Source organism: Lynx canadensis, chromosome E2 (assembly GCF_007474595.2).
Source record: "Lynx canadensis isolate LIC74 chromosome E2, mLynCan4.pri.v2, whole genome shotgun sequence".
Taxonomy (NCBI): domain Eukaryota; kingdom Metazoa; phylum Chordata; class Mammalia; order Carnivora; family Felidae; genus Lynx; species Lynx canadensis.
Genome location: NC_044317.1, coordinates 49,748,962 through 49,770,478, shown reverse-complemented (window position 1 = coordinate 49,770,478; position 21,517 = coordinate 49,748,962). Strand labels below are relative to the sequence as shown.

Below are 21,517 nucleotides of genomic sequence, written 5' to 3'. Positions count from 1 at the left end.
AATAAACCTTAAAAAAAGTTTTTAAAGGAAAAAGCCATTTTCCCTATTACAATCTTTTCTCCAACTCCTTGCCAGTGCAGTTCCTTTCATTTGTCAGAAATAACATTGCTGTTTCTGTTTTATGGCCTGATTTGTGCTTGGAATTTCTTATGGATTCTTGGCATCTTGAAATAAATACTTCGTGCCAGATAGCAGTCAGAGATAGATGAATACAGGCACAAGTAAAGAGGCAATCAAGCCAAACCAAGTCTGGCATCCCATCTTCCTTAAGTCTGATGTACAATGCAGCCCAGACCAAGTCCCTTTTAAAATCTTGTCTTTCTGCTAAAAAACATGTTAATTTTCTTTTCATATGGAAAGCTTTGCTTGTTTTTTTTTTCCCCAGGTACTAGTGCTTTCTTGACCAAAAAAAATTTTTTTTACAAATATAAAAAAGCCAAACGCTAATAGCGCTGGAGAAGTGACTCAGGTAATATTTAATTAACCAAAAGAAATAGGGTAGGGAGGAAGCATGATCCCGCAGAGGATTCTGGGAGGTGTAGTCGGAAGCACTTCCACTCCAGGCAAGTGGGGCTGTAGCCCTAGACCGCTTTGGCATTCTGGGAAGTGTAGTCCAGAAGTTCCGTGCGGTGGACAACACTTCCTCTTCAGCAGTGCGGGTGGTGTGTCTCACGTGTGGTTCTGGGTTCTGGGAAGTGAGTCGCAGGAACTTCCGCTCCAGGGGAGGTTGCGGCCATTATTCCCCAGATAGTGGTGAGACTTGAGTTCTGGCAGCGACTCTAGGCCTCCTTAGCCTAGGCGAGGGACCAGTGGTGTCCCAGCCCTATGTGTTAAGGGCGAAAAGTGATGGTGGATGGAGGACAAGGGGTAGAGGCATTTGCGTTTCCCTCTGGCTGGGCAGAGCTTCCTGGCGTTTGGGGGCGGATCGCGAGTCCCAGCTTGGAGACGGGCTACTCGCTCATCCGGGATTGACAGTTTCCTAGGTACTGAGCACCCCCAGCCCTCTCTTTGACTCCACACTCAGCATTACCGCTTCCCGCAGGCCTTTTCTTGACTCGCCAATCAGCCGTGCCGCTTCCTAGCGCCATCACATTGGGCAAGTTGCTCTCCGTGAATGAGTTTCCGAGGTGTAATTATAGTACTTACCCAATGAGCTTGTGAGAGTTAAATGGAGTTAATACTTCTAAAACGCTGGAGAACGGTGTTGACACACACAAAAGGTTGCTTCTGGTTACGGGTGCGCAGGGCCCTAGCCAAAGTAAATATAACAATGAGCAAGTCTGTATGAAAATTTTAGATTTCCCTGTGTGAAAAAGGCACCATACACACATGTGTAGAAGATGTACGGTAAACTGAGCTGAAAATGTCAACAACATATATGCTAGAAAGTGGCTTAATAATCTTAGAGATTCATAAGGTAATGAAACCCCAATAGAAATAATGGATATGAATACAAAAATGTGAATAGACAAATTTTAGGAAGAAGGAATAGATATAGCAAGTAAAGATATGAAAATATTATTCGTAAATAAACATTCTTAATGTTGTTTTCCACTGATTATGTCACTCAAGGGTTTTTTTTTTAATTTTTTTAACGTTTATTTATTTTTGAGAGAGAGAGACAGAGCGTGAATGGGGGAGGGTCAGAGAGAGGGAGACACAGAATCTGAAACAGGCTCCAGGCTCTGAGCTGTCAGCACAGAGCCCGACGCGCGGCTCGAACTCACGGACCGCGAGATCATGACCTGAGCCGAAGTCAGCCGCTTAACCGACTGAGCCACCCAGGCGCCCCTCACTCAAGGTTTTTAAAAATTGGTGATACCTAATATTAATCATGGTATGGAGAATCAGGGATACTTATACTTTCTTGGGAGAAGGGAAACATAGGAAAAACTTTTGGTAAGAAAATATGCTACTTCACTATCAAAAATTTTGAATTTTGAAACACTTTGGTGTTTCAGTTTTCACTTTTTGAAATTCATCCAAGAGAAGCAATTGGACAAGTAGGCTAAGATCTAGGAAAGAGAAGTTCTTTGCAGCATTCTTAATAGGAAAGAATCTAAAGTTCATTGTGCATTACTTGGAGTGTGTGTGTGTGTGTGTGTGCGCGCGCGCGTATTACCTATATTTTAATTATTAATTCCATGGACTACCATGAGCCACGGAATGGAATAATGATGATGAAATATGATGAAAATAATAATAAAAGCTAACATTTACTAAGCACACAGTAGGTTCCAGACCGTTTTGAATTCTTATCATGTATCTTTTTTTTTTTTTTTAATTTTTTTTTTCAACGTTTATTTATTTTTGGGACAGAGACAGACAGAGCATGAACGGGGGGAGGGGCAGAGAGAGAGGGAGACACAGAATCGGAAACAGGCTCCAGGCTCCGAGCCATCAGCCCAGAGCCTGACGCGGGGCTCGAACTCACGGACCGCGAGATCGTGACCTGGCTGAAGTCGGACGCTTAACCGACTGCGCCACCCAGGCGCCCCATCATGTATCTTTTTTGAAGATTCCTTCCGTAACTATGATATAGGGACCATTTACAGATGAGGAGATTGAATACTGAATGGTGAAGGAATTTGTCTGAGCAAGCTAATAAGATATACAAACTTAGGATTCTAATGAGGCTGTCTGGTTCCAGAGACCATGCTCTTAATCTTGAAGCAGAGTAGATGAATGTGCCATGTACCGTGAGAACACAGAGAACAAACTTCATGACTGTCCTTAAAGAATGACTGATGGCCTGTTGCAATAAAAAAGGTATATTATCCAGAGTTAGCATGTGCAATACAGGAGTAACAATTACCAAACACTTTTGGGATGAAATTGATAAGAACTTTTTATGGGGCATTTGGCAATATCAATCAAAATGCATTTGTAGTGTTAATTTGCATTTTCCTGATGACAAATGATGTTGAACAGTTTTTATGTACTCATTGGCAATTTATGTATCTTCCATTTTTAAGTATCTTTAGAGTTTTTTGCCCTTTTTATTGTTGGATTTCTTATTACTGAGTTGTAGTTCAAGTATTATGAATACAAGTCCTTTATCATATCTATGTATTTAAATATTTCCTCGTGTGTGTGTGTGTGTGTGTGTGTGTGTGTGTGTGGCTTTTTTTTTCTTACATTCTTAAGGATTTCTTTTGGAGGGAAGAATATTTTAATTTTGAAGAAATCCAATATATCAATATTTTAATTTATGGCTCATGCTTTTTGCATGTTACCTAAGAATCTTGGCCCATCCTAAAATCACAAAATTTTCTCCTGTGTTTTCCTCTAGAAGTTATGTAATTTCAGCTTTTTAAGTTTGAGTCTATGATATATTTTGAGTTAATTTTTGTATATAGCTTGCACTAAGGATCAAGTTTCTTCTTTTGTTCCCACATGGATATCCAGCTGTTCAAATTCCTTTTGCTGAAGACTATCCTTTCCCAATTGAATTACCTTAGCACATTTGCAGAAAAACCTTAGTTGACATACATACATGGACTGTTTTACTCCTTTGGCCTATATCTATCCTTTGTCAATTCCACATTCTCATGATTATTGTAGTTTAACAGTAAATCTTGAGATCAGATCATATAAGTATCCCAAGTTGGTTCTTTTTAAGATTGTGGATTTTATTTTTTTAAGATTGTGAATTTTAGAATTAGCTTGTTAATTTTTATGAAAACGCCTATTAGGACTTTGATTGGGATTGCACTGAACCTGTAGATCATTTTTGGGAGTATGAGTATCCTACCACTGTTGAGTATTCAAAACCATGACCATGAATTTGTTTTATCACCTCTCTCTCTGCTTTAATGTAATTTTCATGTGAGGAGGAAGCTTGTGTCTTGTTTATTACTGTATCTCTGGTGACTAGGACAGGCCTGGCACATGGAAGTATTCAGCCAATGATTGTTGAGTGTGAATAAAGTAGTGGATAGGCATCCCTTAGACTTTGAGATTATGAATAAGCCAATGTGATTAATAGATATTCTATCAGTGTTGGCAAACTATGGTCCTGTTTTTTGTAAATAAATTTCTGTTGTTGTAACACAGCCACACCCATCTGTTTACATATCATCTATTTTTGCACGGTGGTGGCAGAACAGAGTAGATTTGTATAGTCTTCAAGTCTGAAATACTATCTGGCCCTTTCAGAAAACCGTTTTGATGTATGTTGTAGAATTGTGGTAGGGTTCGTTTGTTTGTTTTTTTAATCTTCTGATGAATGCCTATCTGTAAATAATTTGTCTGGTGTTTTTTCTGGATTCCTGAGGGGTAACTTCTAAATTCTTGGATTTTCCCAACTGATAGGAGTATCTTGTTACTCAGGATGAGCCAGTTGGATCACACAGTTGGATCAGGTGTGAGATGATCAGGATGGGGGCTGGTCACCAGAAAAACTAACCATACAACGGTTGGGGTTTAGAAGCAGGTGATACCAGCCCCATCATGGCTAATGATTTGATGAGTCATGCCCACAAAATGAAACTCCAATAAAAACTCTAGACACTGGGGCTCAAATGAGCTTCTTGGAAAATGAATATTTTAATACATCTAGGGAGGCTGTATAAGAACTACAGAAAGAACCAACCTATCAGTGCCATTGCTGAACTTGTGTCTTACACCTTCTTTTTACCTCAGCTTTTATTTTTCATTACTGCATTCCACCTTAGTGTAGCTTTGCCTGATAGCCTTTAACTCTAGAAGAACTGACATGAAATTTTTCCTTTTATGAATACATTACTTGAAAAGATCTTTTTTACTTCTGTGACTTAGTCCAAGTTCTCACAGAAAAATTAAGTGGACACATTTATTTAACACCTCATTACAAAGCACCTGCTATCTGACAAGTACTTTTCTGGGAAAAGGGAATATGAGTACTTGTACTTAGGAATATTTCATTTCAGTTGGAAAAGACCTACGAAAACAAAAATGTAGGGGTGCCTGGGTGACTCAGTCAGTTAAGCATTCAACTTTGGCTCAGGTCATGATCTCATGGCTCATGGGTTTGAGCCCCGTGTCAGGCTCTGTGCTGACAGTTCAGAGTCTGGAGCCTGTTTTGGATTCTGTGCCCCTCCCCCACTCATGCTCTATCTCAAAATAAATAAAGATTAAAAACATATGTATATATACATGTATATGTATATATGTACATATAGTAAGTCAGGTAGTAATAAAGCCTATGTAGAAAAACTAATCAGGGTAAGGGGATGAAGATTGCCAGGGTTGAGGGTGGGTTGGAAGAGATTAGCTAAATTATATTGAGTGGTATGCTGTCACTGATGAGGTGACATTTGAGCAGAGCCCTGAGAGATGTGAAAGATTAAGGTAAAACTACCTGGGAGGAGAATTTTTAAAGGCAGAATATACCTCTCCCTTCTCACGGGTAGCTTAAAGAATTTGCATTATGTCTTTTTTCCCTTTCCCCAAACTCTGTGTCTTTTTTAAAAGGTTAGTTTCTATGCCCTTCACAAAAATTAACTCAAGATGGATCACTGACCTAAATGAACTACACTGACACATCATAATCACCTGAAGTCCATAATTTACAATAGAGCTTACTCTTGGTATTATACATGCTATGCGTTTTTGGACAAATGTATTTTGAATGTATGTGTATACGAAAATAGGCTCCAGATCATTGTGATCAGAAAAATGAAAATTAAAACAATGAAATGCTACTACACACCTATTAGAATGGCCAAAATCTACAACAAGGACAACACCAAATGCTAGGGAGGATATAGAGCAACAGCAACTCTCATTCATTGCTGGGGGGAATGCAAAACCACACAGCTACTTTGGAAGACAGTTTGGTAGTTTCTTACAAAATCAAATATACTTTTACCCAATGATCTAGCAGTTGTGTTCCTTGATATTTACTCAGATGGGTTGAACTTATATCCACATAAAAACCTGCACACAGATGGTTGTAGCAGTTTTATTCATAATAGCCAAAGCTTGGAAGCAACCAAGATGTTTTTTAGTAGGTAAATGGATAAATAAACTGTGATGCATCTAGATGATGGGGTATGATTCAGCAATAAAAAGAAATGAGCTGTAAAGTCATGAAAATACATAGAGGAAACTTAAATGCTAAGGAAACTTAAAAACTAAGTGAAAGAAGCCAAGCTGAAAAGGCTACAGTATACTATGATTCCAATTGTACATTCTGGAAAAGGCCTAACCATGGACACAGTAGTAAGTTCTGCGGTTGCCAGGGGTCGGTGAGGGGAGGGATGAATTGGCAGAACACAGAGGATTTAGGGCAGTGAAAATACTCTGTGTGATACTGTAATGATAGATACATGTTTTTATGCATTTGTCCAAACCTATAGAATATGCAGCACCAAGGGTAAACCCTATTGTAAACTATGGCCTTTGAGTGATTATGTGTCAGTGTAGGCTCATCAGTTGTTACAAATGTACCACTTTGGTGTGGAATGTTGATAATGACAGAGGCTGTGCACGTGTTGGGATAGGGGGTATGTGAGAAATGCCTATATGTTCCTTAATTTTGCTGTTCTAAATAAAATCTTTTAATAAAAACACATGAATGAGGAGCACTCATCTGTAAGCATGGGAGGTTCCATGCTTATCTCTAACCCAAAATTCCCAGATTCATCTATTCAGGGCCCTAGAGGAGAAGAATAGATACTTTTTCCTGGCTTAAACCATATTTCACAACTTGTAGTTCAACACATTGACTGCACAGCCTGTGGTCTCCAAGCTGATACTAGAGTGGAATCTATAACAGGCCTTTTCAGCTTTCTTTAAGATCCCTGTGTCTGAATGACGGGGAGACTGGGAAAATCCGTGGATCTCATTAGGGTTCACTGAACACATATTATTTTCTCAAGTTTATTAAGAAGCAGTACAATAGATTTGCATATGAATAAAAAATGCAAGGACAACCCAAGTATGAGTTATTAGATGGACTGCCTGGCAGCGGTCAGTAGTCTATATATTGTATAATTGGAGTAAGCACAGTGGACTGATAAGACAAATTCAAATCCAGACAGTTAATTGTCCTATTTAGAAAGAAAACCTTTGCCCAACAGAAACAGACCCCTGGTGCCACAACATCATCAGTCCACTTAACCTACCCCCAGCCCTTGGCAACCATAGATCCAATTTTTTTCCATATAGTTTTTTTTTTTCTTTTGCAGTATGCCATATAAGTATAATCATAAAATGTACATTTTTGTCTTAATTCTTACACTTAGCATAATGCGTGTGAAATTCATCCTTATTGCATAAATCTAGTAATTTCTTCTAGTTTATTTCTTTTTAATGTTGACTAGTACTGTGGATATACCAGTTTTTTTTGTTTTTTGTTTTTTTAAAGTTATTGATGGGATTTTGATTAGAAAAAACGAGAAGATAATCTTTTGCTTTACATTCCCCTGGTGACAAATTATGTAGAGTATCTATTCATATGCTTATTTGCCATCTGTATAACTTCTTTGGTGAGGTGTCAAAGTCTTTGACCTATTTTTAAATTGGATTGTTTGTTTTCTTGTTGAGTGTTGAGCGTTCTTTGTGTATTTTGGATAAAGGTCCTTTATCTTTCTTTTGCAAATATTTTCTCCCAGTCTGTGGCTTATCTTCCCATTGTCTTGAGATTGTCTTTCACAAAGCAGGAGTTTTTAATTTTAACGAAGTCCAGTTTATCAACTATTTCTTTAATGTTGATCTACAAAGCCACAGCCATCTTCAAGATCATCTAGATTTTCCTCTATATTATTTTCTAGGAGTTTTACGTTTGAATTTTACAGTTAAGTCTTTGATACATTTTGGGTTAATTTATATGAAGGATCTAAGGTCTGGATCTAGACTCCTTTTTCTTTTTGTTTTCTCCCCCTCCTCCTCCTCCTCCCCTGCGTCCCCTCCCCCTCCTCCTCCTCTTCCTCCTTCTCCTTCTCGTTCTTTTGCAGTAGGACATCTAGTTCCAGAACCATTTGTTGAAAAGACTATCTCTGATGCACTGTTATGCCTTTGCTTCCCTGTCAAAGGTCAGTTGGTTGTTTTTATTTTAGTCTATTTCTGGCTCTCTCTCCTGTTATATTGATCTGTTTGTCTATTCTTTCATCAACACCTCCACTGTCTTTATCACTGTAACTATGCTGTGGCATAGTAAGTCTTGAAGTCAAATGGTGTCAATACTACAACTTTTTTATTCTTCAGTATTGTGTTGGCTATTCTGGGTCTATTCCTCTCCATATAAACTTTAGAATCAGTTTTTCAATATTCACAAAATAACTTGCTGGGAGTTTTATTGTGACTGCATTGTATCTATAGATGAAACAGGGAGTAACTGACATCTTGACAATATTGAGTCTTCCTATCGATGAACATGGAATATCTTTCTGTTCATTTAGTTATTATTTAATTTCGTTCATCAGAGTAGTTTTCTTCATATAGATCTTATAAACATTTTGTTATAACTGTAGTTATAACTAAGATTTATAACTAAGTATTTCACCTTGGGGATTGCTAATGGTATTATGTTTTAATTTCAAATTCTACTTCTTCATTGTTAGTATATAGGAAAGTGATTGACCTTTGTATTAACTTTGTATCCTGCAACCTTGCAATAATGACTTATTAGTTCTGGGAATGTTTTTGTCCATTCTTTTTGACTTTCTACATAGATGATCATGTCATCTGTGAAAAATGGCAGTTTTATTTCTTCCTTCCCAATCTGTATACCTTTAATTTCCTTTTCTTATCTTAACGCATTAGCTAGAACTTCTAGTATGATGTTGAAAAGTGTTGAATGGTAACACCTTTGCCCCGTTCCTGATCTTAGTGAGAAAATTTCTAGATTCTCCCCATGAAGTATGATGTTAGCTGTAGGGTTTTTTTTTGTAGATACTCTTTCAAGCTGAGGAAGTTCTCCTCTATTCTGAGATTACTGTCCTCATATGCTTTTAGATTTTAAAACTCAAAGGGAAGAATGTTTCTAATAGGGAAATGGATTTTTCTTGATTCTTTAATTTGCATATAATGTTTTATATTTGCACTGTTTAACCTTTAGTCTATAGGTTTCTGAATCTCAAAGAATCACAGCAGCTTTACAGGAGACATTAATTTCACCTGGTTGATTTTAACTCGACAAACAGCCCTATGACATCAGTAATTTATTGATATGAAGGAATTTGTTCTTCGGGGACTGGTTTTGGCTTGGATTTTGGGTTGTTTACTTTGTGTACAGTATGTGCATTTGTGGTTACATAAGGATTCTGAAATTTTACCTATGACGATATGTCAAAACATATGTACTATAGTATTTGCATACTATAGGGTGGAAGGTAGTAGTTTCAGGCTGATTGGTCTGTCTGACAGGCACTTGTTTTCTGAGATCTTGTGTTTGTGACTGAGTCCTCTGGCCCATAGCTACTTGGTTTTGTACTTTTCACCTTACCCTGGTTGAGCCACTCACAGTCTTTGTCCTACTAATTTTGGATTTTGAAAATAAGCCATGGAACTGAGTGATTTTCTGCTAGTCTCCTTAATTCCATGTATGTATGTATGTATGTATGTATTTGCAGATAATGTATTTAACAGACCTCCTGTTATGTTTTCCTGACCATCTCTCATTTCTTTGCCTTTAAAGTATGTTTGTTAATTTAGTTTCTTGGATTTTGTAAAATACTTGTATTCTTCTAATAAAATTTGTTTATTACATGAAAAAATGTAATTGTTCTTAAGGCCAGTGGCACACAAATTAGAATTCCTCAAAGTTTGGGCATGAGGTAAAATGGCTACTTCTTACTTTGGTATTGAAGGATATATGTGTTTGTTGGTAAAGGACTGAAATGTACAGATCTTATATGTTTAAAAAGTGTAAAATGTTGAACCAATGGCTCAAAGAAGAAATAAGGAAATACCCTGATTAACAACTCAGGCAACAACAGATGTTGGCGAGGATGTGGAGAAAGAGGATCTCTTTTTCATTGCTGGTGGGAATGCAAGCTGGTGCAGCCACTCTGGAAAACAGTATGGGGGTTCCTCAAAAAATTAAAAATAGAACTACCCTATGACCCAGCAATTGCACTACTAGGTATTTATCCAAGGGATAAAGGTATGCTGTTTTGAAGGGGCACACACAACCCAATGTTTATAGCTGCACTATCAACAATAGCCAAAGTATGGAAAGAGCCCAATGTCCATTGATGGATGAATGGATAAAGAAGATTATATATATATATATATATATATATATATATATATATATATATATAATATATAATGAAGTATCACTTGGCAATCAAAAAGAATGAAATCTTGCCATTTGCAACTTCATGGATGGAACTAGAGGATATTATGCTGAGCAAAATTAGTCAGAGAAAGACAAATACCATGTGACTTCACTCATATGATGACTTTAAGACACAGAACAGATGAACATAAGGGAATGGAAACAAAAATAATATAAAAACAGGGAGAGGGACAAGACATAAGAGACTCTTAAGTATGGAGAACAAACAGAGGGTTACTGGAAGGGTTGTGGAAGGGGGGATGGGCTAAATGGGTAAGGGGCATTAAGGAAGCTACTCCTGAAATCATTGTTGCACTATATGCCAACTAATTTGGATGTAAATTTAGAAAATAAAATTACAAAAAATACCTTGAGAAAAGTCAAAATGGGAGTACAACATACCAAAACTTATGGGACACAGCAAAGGAAGTTCTAAGAGGGAATTTCATAGCAGTAAGTGCCCACATTAAGAGACAAGAAAAATCTCAAATAAATAACCCGATTTTACACCTCAAGGAACTGTAAAAAGAAGGACAAAGCCCAAAGTTAGTAAAAGGAAGGAAATGACAAACATCAGAGATAAATGAAATGGATACTAAAAAGACACATGGGGGGAAAATCAATGAAACTAAGAGCTGGTTCTTTGAAAAGGGATAAACAAAATCAACAAACCTTTAGCTAAAAGAGGGAGGACTGAAATAAAATCAGAAATGAAAGAGGAGAGGTTATAACTGATACCACAGACATACGAAGGATCGTAAGAAACTACTATGAACAATTATATGCCAACAAACTTGACAACTTAGAAGAAATAGATAAATCTCTAGAAACACATAACCTACCAAGACTAAATCATGAGGAAATAGAAAATATGAACAGCCCAATTGCTAGTAAAGGAGATTGAATCGGGAATCAAAACTCTCCCAGCAAACAAAAATCCAGGAGTAGATGGCTTCACTGGTGAAGTATACCAAACATTTAAAGCATTAATACTTACCCTACTCAGACTTGCACAAAAAGAAACAGAAGATCAGGGAACTCTTCCAAATTCATTATAAAAGGCATTTTTTTCAAGGACAGGACTAAGAAGCTCGCATACTGCTCCGGAATGTGAAACATAAGCCACGTTCTAAGACGTGGCCAACCTTCCTGCCCAGGAAGACAAAGTTCTTCCCACGGTTCTGGAAAGGTCAGTGTAAGAGCGCGAGGCAGTCGGGAACTTCCGTTTACAGAAGGGCGTGGCTGTAACCAGAGTCTCCTTGGGAATTCTGGGAGCGCTGCGGGCAGTCGCTTCCGCTCCAGGTAAGTGCGGCTGTGGTAGGGTCTCCTCTGAGGGAGTTGAGCCCGCATTGACGGCGATGCCTTTTCTCTTGGCGGGGGGGGGGGGGGGGTCAGCTGCGACAAACACGTCTTTGCCCTTCTGGAAGAGGAATCTGTAGGCAGTAGCGGAAGGTGGGTTTGGCCCCCATTTGAGTGAGCTTTCCAGGTTTATAGAGATTGCTCAGCGAGTAGCGGATCTCCTGTATTCTGTTTTCTCTGCAACTCTGCCACCTCCTTGAGTTCTCTTTTTATCCCACCGTGATTATGGTGGGGCTGATAACAGCCAATATTTATGGAGAGTTCCTGAGGACTCAGACAGTATTTCCAATTTTCTTGTGTTAACTTACTTCTTTCTCAGAACAACCCTATGATTATCCTCATTTTACAGATGGGTGATAATAGGCCAATAAGTGGCTGGGCCAGGGTTAAACCTCCGAAGCACGATTCCATGATTCCTTATGATCTTGGGCGATACTCTGCTGCCATATCACATTAAGCGGTCATGAGGCTTAAATGAGATTATATGAAAAGTGCTTGGAATCGTTCCTAGCACACCCTATGTGCCTTCTATGTTACAGAGTACAGTATAATTGTAGTGTGTGGGAAATTCAATCAGTTATATTAGGAAACTTAGAGAATATCATAATATTTTTAAGGCAGTAGTTCTCAAAATTAGGTGTTAGAATTACCTGGGAAATTTGGTAGAAGTATTAAAAAAAAATCCAAACCCTGTAATAGTTTCAGGAGACTGGACCTCTCTTCTTTCTTAGCTCTTTGGGTGATTCTGAGACCAAGTATGTGAATCGTGATCTTAAAGTACTCGCTTCCTCCCCACCCCCCACTTTTCTTTTTTAAAATTTAGTTCTTTTATATACCTGAAATGTTTGGATGTTCTGTATCATCACCGTTGTTAAATATCTAATTGACACAGATTTATCATTTGAATTCAGAAATCTCCAGGGGGGCAGGAGATATTACAATGGACTTTATTGTTTTAAAAAACTAATCTGGTAAGTCTAAACTGCCCTTTCCCTGGCTAAGTGTGCTTGCAGAGACATTTACAAATCGTTCTCTGGATTTTTTTCTGTTTAAAAATTTTTTTTAATGTTTATTTATTTATTTTTGAGAGAGAGAGAGAGAGAGAGAGAGCGAGCACGAGCAGGGAGGGGCAGAGAGAGAGAGAGAGAAAGGGAAACACAGACTCCAAAGCAGGCTCCAGGCTCTGAGCTGTCAGCACAGAGCCTGATGAAGGGCTCAAATCCGGAAACTGGGAGATCATGACCTGAGCTGAACTCAGACACTAAACTGATGAAGCCACCCAGGCACTCCTGGATTTTTTTTCTCTTGAGCTTCAGGAGTATCTTATAATGAAGAGAAACTGTGAAAGCCTTATTCATAATAGCTAAAAAAAATATTAACAGATATCCACCCACTCTGATGTATTCATGCAATAGAACATCACTCTAATAAAAGGATCAAATGACTGTTACGTGCATCAACATGAATGGATTTGAAAAACACCATGCTCAAATAATTGTAATGCAAAGGAGTACTACTGTATGATTCCATATAATTGACATTCTAAAATTAATCTATGGTGAAAAAAATATCAAAACAGTGGTTGCTACTGGGGAAAGGGGTAGATATTGACTGGGAAGTCTCTCGAGGGAATTTTCTGGGGTGATGTTAATGTCTTGTATCTTAATAGGACTCTGAATTGGATACATAAGTGATAGGTAGGATATCTGGGTGGAGAGCTAAGGAATAAATATTGCTGATTTTAGAACCTAGGCTGTGAGTGTATGGGTGAACACTATAATTCTTCCAACTCTTCTCCACATTAAAGGGGCACCAGGGTGGCTCAGTTGGTTAAGCATCCGACTCTTGATCTCAGCTCACAGCTGGTGAGTTAGCATTCTTTCTCTCCCTTTCTCTGTGCCCCTCCCCTGCTCGCTCTCTCTCTCTCAAAATGCATAAACATTACAATTTTTTTAATGTAAAAATATTGGGGGAACATAGCTTTGAAAAGTTATGAGTATGGGGCACCTGGGTGGCTCAGTTGGTTAACTGTCCAACTTGGGTTCAGGTCATGACCTCACAGTTTGTGAGTTCGAGCCTCGCGTTGGGCTCTGTGCTGACAGCTCGGAGCCTGGAGCCTGCTTCAGATTCTGTGTCTCCCTCTCTCTCTGCCCCTCCCCTGCTCATGCTCTGTCTCTGTCTCTCTCTCTCTCTCAAAAATAAACATTAAAACTTTTTTTTTAAAGAAAAGTTATGAGTAATTTTTGTTTTATATATAACACACACACACACACACACACATATATATACACACTCACACACACACACACAATCCCACACAATTTGACAGAAACACATACACATAAAAGGTGCACATTGAACACAGCATGACTACCAGTGGGGCAGGAGAGAATGAGAATGTGAGTGGTAGGGGATATAATTGAATAAGTAAATGTTATTTTTAGTTTTACATTTTGTTCAGCATTTCTATGTAATTAAAATAGGAATAGGGTCTGTGGAAATTCTGTCCACATTATTGCCAGAGACCTATAATTTTCCAGGAAGAGTCTGGAAGTGAATCACACCTGAATTTTGTGTGCCAAGTATATTGCACATGGACAGTACATTTTCTGACCATAGAAAGAACACAATCTTTTCATGTCAAAATCCTGTAGATATCATTATATTTTTTGAGTGCTTTTAATGTTGCAGAAAAGAATTCAAATGCATGCCTTATGTTTCATTCCTTTGAAACTGACTTGATTTTTAGCTTTACTTTGTGTTTCAAAAATATCTCAAATGTTCACAAGTGCTTCTCCACACTCCCCTCCGCCTCTTCTCCCTCTTCCTCTCCCTCCTCCCCTTCTCCTATGTCTTTTTTTTTTTTAATTTTTTTTCAACGTTTATTTATTTTTGGGACAGAGAGAGACAGAGCATGAATGGGGGAGGGGCAGAGAGAGGGAGACACAGAATCAGAAACAGGCTCCAGGCTCTGAGCCATCAGCCCAGAGCCTGACGCGGGGCTCGAACTCACGGACCGCGAGATCGTGACCTGGCTGAAGTCGGACGCTTAACCGACTGCGCCACCCAGGCGCCCCTCCTATGTCTTAAAAAAATTTTTTTTTAATGTTTATTTATCTTTGAGACAGAGAGAGACAGAGCATGAACAGGGGAGGGGCAGAGGGAGAGGGAGACACAGAATCCAAAACAGGCTCCAGGCTCTGAGCTGTCAGCCCAGAGCCTGACGCGGGGCTCGAACTCACAGACCAAGAGATCATGACCTGAGCCGAAGTCGGCCACCCAACCGACCAAGCCACCCAGGCGCCCCCCCCCCTTCTCCTATTTCTGTTCGTTACATTATTTAATATTGCTCACATGGAGAAATTTTGTTCATCCTCTCTTGATTGTTTACTTACTACAATCTGCTTCCTTCTGTAATCCTCTTTTTTTCTAATTAGTTTCTAAGATACACCTAACTGATGTGTTTGTATTCATTATAGACATTCTCATTATCTTCAGGCTTTTCCTTTGAGTTCTGAAAACAAGTTTATGAAACGTTCTTTTCTGCCATATATTCATTTTCCTTTGAAGCCGATCTGATTAAAAAAATACTTTATTTTTTAGAGCAGTTTTAGGTTTACAGAAAAATTTTGGAGAAAGTACAGAGATTTACCATATACCTGCCTCCCCCCTCAAACACAGCTTTTCCTATTACTGACATCTTGCATTAGTGTGGCATGTTTGTTACAGTTGATGAGCCAATATTGATATATTATTATTAACTAAAGTTCGCGGTTTACGTTAGAGTTCACTCTTCGTGTTGTACAGTTCTCTGGGTTTGAAAATTGCATAATGTCAGAGGCGCCTGGGTAGCTCAGTTGGTGAAGCGTCCAACTTCGTCTCAGGTCACGATCTCACGGTTTGTGAATTCGAGCCCCACGTTGGGCTCTGTGCCGACAGCTCAGAGCTTTGAGCCTGCTTTGGATTCTGTGTCTCCCTCTCTCTCTGCCCTTCCCCCGCTCATGCTCTGTCTCTCTCTCAAAAATAAATACGTTTAAAAATTTTTTTAAAAAATGCATTATGTCCTGTATCCACCATACAGTATCATACAGAATAGTTTCATTGCCTCAAAAATAGCACTCTGTTCAACTGATTAGCCCTCCCTTCCCCTAAGCCCCTGGCAACTACTGGTATTTTTACTGTCTCTACAGTTGGAATTCTATGGTATATAGTTCTTTCAAACTGGCTTCTTTCACTTAGCAATGTGCATTTAATGTTATTCCGTGTCTTTTTATAACTTGATAGTTAATTTTTTTATTGCTGAATAATGCTCCATTGTACGGATGTACCATACATCCATATATCGATTTTTATGCATGCAAAAAATCACTCATATTCAGAATAATGCCCCAATCATAAATATGCATGTGAAAGTATAAACAGAAAATGGACAGCTACATAATCACCACTCACACCAAGAAATGAAGCACCCCAGAAGAAGCTCCACTCTTACCCACAGCACCGTGATGCTTCCTTCTCTATCATAAGTAACCAATTACCCAATTTTGATAGACTCCTTTGACTTTCTTTATGTTTTTACTACAAAAGTGTCCATCCTGAATAGTATAGTTCAATTTTGACTGTCTTATGAATTTTGTATAAACGGAATCATACCACACCTCCTATTTTCTGCCTAGCTCTTTTGTTCAACATCATATTTATGAGATTCACCCATGGTGTCGCATATAGCTAAAGTTTGTTCAGTATCCTTGCTGTGTCCTGCTCCGTTGTGAAAAAATTTATTCATTCTATCATGGATAAACATTTGGAGTATTTCTAGCATATCACTATTATGGATGATACTGCAATGAAAATTCGTGTACATGTCTTTTTGGTAAACACACACACACAGTACTTATGGGTGTATATCTTGAGTAGATTGGAAGTTTCATAAGAAATACTTCAAATTTGGCTCTATAGTCCACCAGCATGAGATTTTTGCTTGTTGCTTGAGGTAGGGATCATTATTCCCCCCTTGACACCACCCAGTTTAACTCAGCACCATGTATGGAATACCTTCCTCGTTACCACAGCTCTGCAGTGCCACCTTTGTTGCAAGCCTGAAGTCAACATGTGCTCTTGTGCATAGAAATCCAAAGGATATAGTATAAATTATCAAAGTTAATCAGACAAGCTGGCAAGATTGAAGAATAAAGGGGCAAAAGCAACATTTAGTAGAAGTGGTTACGGTAAGAATCATCTTATTCCCAGTCTCATAGCAAATGTTTTCAACTCTTATGAAACATTGCTTTCCATGTTTGCTGTAATTTATTGCCAGTTTCCTAAATTTTCTCATCATGAATGGATGATTAATTTATCAACCTCTCTGTTTTTTGCATTCCTGGTAAGTCTGCTAGGTATGATGTGTTATCTTTTTATAAACTGTTGAATAAGTTATGGCATAGAATTTTTACATGTGTGTTTATGATGAGGTAGGCCTACCATTTTCCATTCTAATAAAGACTGCAACAGATTTTGATCAGTGTTGGTTGGGAATTAGTTGAAAGTGTTTCCTATTTTGTTACTCTCAGGAAGAATTCTTTTTTTTTTCTTTTTTCTTTTTAAATTTAGACCCAAGTTCGTTAACATACAGTGTAGTATTGGTTTCAGAAGTAGAATTTAGTGATTCATCACTTACATGTAACACCCAGTGCTCATCCCAAGTGCCTTCCTTAATGCCCATCACCCATTTAGCCCATCCCACCCCTCCATTAACCCTCAGTTTGTTGTCTATATATGAGTCTCTTGTGCTTTGCCTCCCTCTCTGTTTTCATCTTATTTTTCCTTCTCTTTCCCTATGTTCATCTGTTTTGTTTCTTAAATTCCACATATGAATGAAATCATATGATATTTGTCTTTCTCTGATTGACTTATTTCACTGAGCATAATACAGTCTAGTTCCGTCCACATTGTTGCAAATGGCAAAATTCCATCCACATTGTTGCAAAAAAAAAAAAAGATTTCATTCTTTTTGATTGCTGAGTGATAGTCCATTGTATTCTAAGATAAGCATGGGTTCTTCCTTAAATGTTTGATAGAGTTCACTGATGACACTGTCTCAGACTAGAGAATTCCTTTGTGGATTTTTAATAAATTCCATTTCAAGTACTAGTTCTATTCAGAGTTGTGATAACTTCTTGTGTCTGTTTTGGTGTGTGTTTTAAATTCTGTAGAAATTTATTCACTTAAGTTCTCAGTTTCATTGGCATTAAGTTCCCCAGAGTATCCCTTCATGTCCATAAGAATGTATAGTGATGTTTCCTTTTTCATTCATTTCCTTGGTAATTTGTGATTTCTAACTGTTTTAATAATAAATCTTCACATGGATTTGTCAATGTTTTTGTTCTCATTTCAAAGAATAACCTTTTTAGTCCTCTTGTACTATGTTTGTCTTCTATTTTATGTATCTGTTCTCATCTAAAAAATTTTTTTTAGATGTTTATTTTTGAGAGAGACAGAGACAGAATGCGAGTGGGTTAGGGACAGAGAGAGAGAGAGGGAGACACAGAATCTGAAGCAGGTTCCAGGCTCCGAGCTGTCAGCACAGAGCCCAACACAGGGCTTTAACCCACAGACCGCGAGATCATGACCTGAGCCGAAGTTGGACGCTCAACCGACTGAGCCACCCGGGCGCCCCAAGAACAGAGGATTCTAAGGCGTGGTGCGGGTAACAAGCACAGCAATCAGCAACGACCCCCAGGTCTGGGGTAACAAAGTGAAGAGGCAGGGATTATTAAAACTGACAAGCTTGGAGGAAGGTCCTGATATCTTGAAACTCAAACCGCCAAGGTGGGAGGAGTGTTAGCTGGCTCTGGTTCCCGAGCTCAGTCAGAGGAAGAGTGCTGCAGTTCTAGGACTTAGACATCTGAGGAGCAGGATGTGAGAGGCTGTTTGATAGTGTCTGCGAGGAGCCATGAAACTGGTTTTCAGGTGTTGGAAAAGGTGCAAATTAGAGCGAGCAGCTGCTACCAGAAGGCAGTGCTGTTTCTGGAAGCCCAGAGGAAGTAGCAAGTCTCTTCCTTCTCCAGCCTTGCAGTCTCCTTCTGTCGGCAGAGACTAACACGGAACCAGATGTCAAAGCAGAAGGATAGGCTGCAAAGCCTCCATCCCAGCGCCATAAACCAGGGTAAAGAAGGGTGGTTTGGGAGCTGAGGGACAGTACTATATTAGAACACACATGGGAGTTTTAAAATCATCTTTTCTTGTTACTGAGTTCTGGCTGAAGTTCATTACATTCAGAAAGCACATCCGGTGTTATCTCAGCATTGTGAAATTTGTTGCTATTCCTTTAGGGCCCGTCATGTGATCCCTTTTTGTAAATATTTTATGTGTGCTTGAAAAGATGTGTATTTTGGAGCGTTTGCCAGAACCTTTTGTTCCCCTTACCCTCAAATGGGTGTCAAAAATGCTGCGGACCTTCCAGGCTTTTCAGCTATCACCCCACGAGAAAAGTCACCACAAGCGCATGACTCCCTCACTTTCTCTGAATTTTAGCCCACAAATTCTCCATCATCTTGTCTTTCGATGCCTCTTGACAGCTTTAAAAATGTATCTAGGGGCGCCTGGTTGGCTCAGTCGGTTGAGCGTCCGACTTTGGCTCGGGTCATGATCTCATGGTCCGTGGGTTCGAGCCCCGCGTTGGGCTCTGTGCTGACAGCTCAGAGCCTGGACCCTGCTTAAGAGTCTGTCTCCCCCTCTCTTGCCCCTCCCCTGCTCACGCTCTGTGTCTGTCTCTCAATAATAAATGAACGTTAAAAAAAATTCAATAAAAAAATGTTATCTACCCATCATCTGCCAGAAATTTATTCAAATGACCTGTTTTATTATTACAGGGAGTGGAAGTATATTAAAAATTTGTCTATTGCATTTTAAAATTTCCCTGTCATTTTATCCAGAAAATTCACCTATTATCAGATTGATCCTCCTTAATATACAAACTATTAGGTATATTTTAAAACATTGTCTTTTGGGAGGGGTTGTTAAATTAGGAATTACATGGTAATATTTCTTTTTTTAATCTTCCAAGTTTTTATTTAAACGCCGGTTAGTTGGGGCGCCTGGGTGGCTCAGTCGGTTAAGCGTTCGACTTCGGCTCAGGTCATGATCTCGCGGTCTATGAGTTTGAGCCCTGCATCGGGCTCTGTGCTGACAGCTTGGAGCCTGGAGCCTGTTTCAGATTCTGTGTCTCCCTCTCTCTCTGACCCTCCCCCGTTCATGCTCTGTCTCTCTCTGTCTCAAAAATAAATGTTTAAAAAAAAAACACGTTAGTTAACATACAGTGTAATATTAGCTTCAGGTATAGGATTTAGTGATTAATCACTTACATACAACACCCAGTGCTCATCACAAGTGCCCTCCTTAATACCCATCACCCATTTAACCCATCCCCCACCTACCTCCCCTTTAGTAGCCATCAGTTTGTTGTCTATAGTTAAGAATCTGTTTTACGGTTTGCCTTTCTCTTTTCCCATGTTCATCTGTTCTGTTTCTTAAATTCCACGTATGAGTGAAATCATATAGTATCTGTCTTTCTCTGACTGGCTTATTTTGCTTAGCATAATACACTCTAGCTCCACGTTATTACAAATGGCAAGATTTCATTCTTTTTGATGGCTGAGTTATATTCCATTGTATGTATATGCCACAACTTCTTTATCCACTCCACAGTTGATGGACATTTGAGCTCTTTGCATAACTTGTCTGTTGTTGATAGTGCTGCTATAAATATTGGGGTGTATGTATCCCTTTGAATCGGTATTTTTGTATCCTTTGGGTAAACACCTAGTAGGGCAATTGCTGGATTACAGGGTAGTTCTATTTCTAACTTTTTTTTAGGAACCTCCATACTGTTTTCCAGAGTGGCTGCACCAGTTTACATTCCCACCCACATTGTAAGAGGGTTCCTCTCTCCGCATCCTCACCAACACCTGTTGTTTCCTGTGTTGTTAATTCGGTACCCTGCATGACTTCTTACATCGATTCTGGTCCTTTTGAACCACGGACCATTTTCACATAACGGACGTGATGAGAGAAAAAAAAAAAAACTCTCTAAAGGCCTGAGATATAAGGGAAGCCATTTTAGATTTCTATCGAAGTCAGCCTGATTGTACATAAACTTTGTCTAAACCAAAAGCCTGATTTACGGCCCGCCAAGCATACATTGTGCACCTGCTCTGTAAATGAGTAGCGTAACGGAAAACCACCTTGTCCTTAAGATAGCCAGCAGTGCTCCTTCTCCCTGCGTTCCTTGATGTTAAAACTTGTGACCCCTGCATACATGTTAATCTATAACCTGTTGAGCTTTTATAAGATGTAAAAAAAGGTATACGATCCTTTGAAAACTGTTCATTCTCCAGAACACATTCTTCCCTGTGAAGAGTGTTTCCCGGGCAGCTGTCCTAACTTGGGCTTAAACAAAACTCTCTTTCTTGCTTATACAGATTGTAAAAGGTGTCTTCATTTGGTATCTACACCTGTCCTGTCGTTTTTCCTTCACTCCTCAGTGACAGTACTTGCCCAACATTTGAGATAGTTTCAGTCGGACATCGTATTTGACCTCATTCAGCTGTTTTTCAGCACCACACTGTACTTATTAGTGCCAAAAATCTAGGCCTTAACTTATACTTTACAGAAAACGTTGGCATCAGGACAACACATGACAGAAGAGTCATTAGACAAATCCAGAATGTGAGCAATCCTACATGCCAACCGAGTTACTTATTTCAGCAGGTCAAGGGCACACAAAAAAGAAGGGGAGCTGTTCTAGATTATAAGAGGCTCAAGTGACATAGCCTTGAATACAATTAATATTCCAGCATAAAGGAAAACGATAATATATTTATTCCCCAGGAG

At 39.0% G+C, this 21,517-nt stretch overlaps 1 non-coding gene across 1 annotated transcript; it reads left to right on the top strand.

The window, feature by feature from the left end:
* Window positions 1-19,225: 19,225 nt before the first annotated feature.
* Window positions 19,226-19,310, top strand: TRNAQ-UUG. Its single transcript has one exon. It is a non-coding gene; the product is annotated as a tRNA-Gln (tRNA).
* Window positions 19,311-21,517: the final 2,207 nt, after the last annotated feature.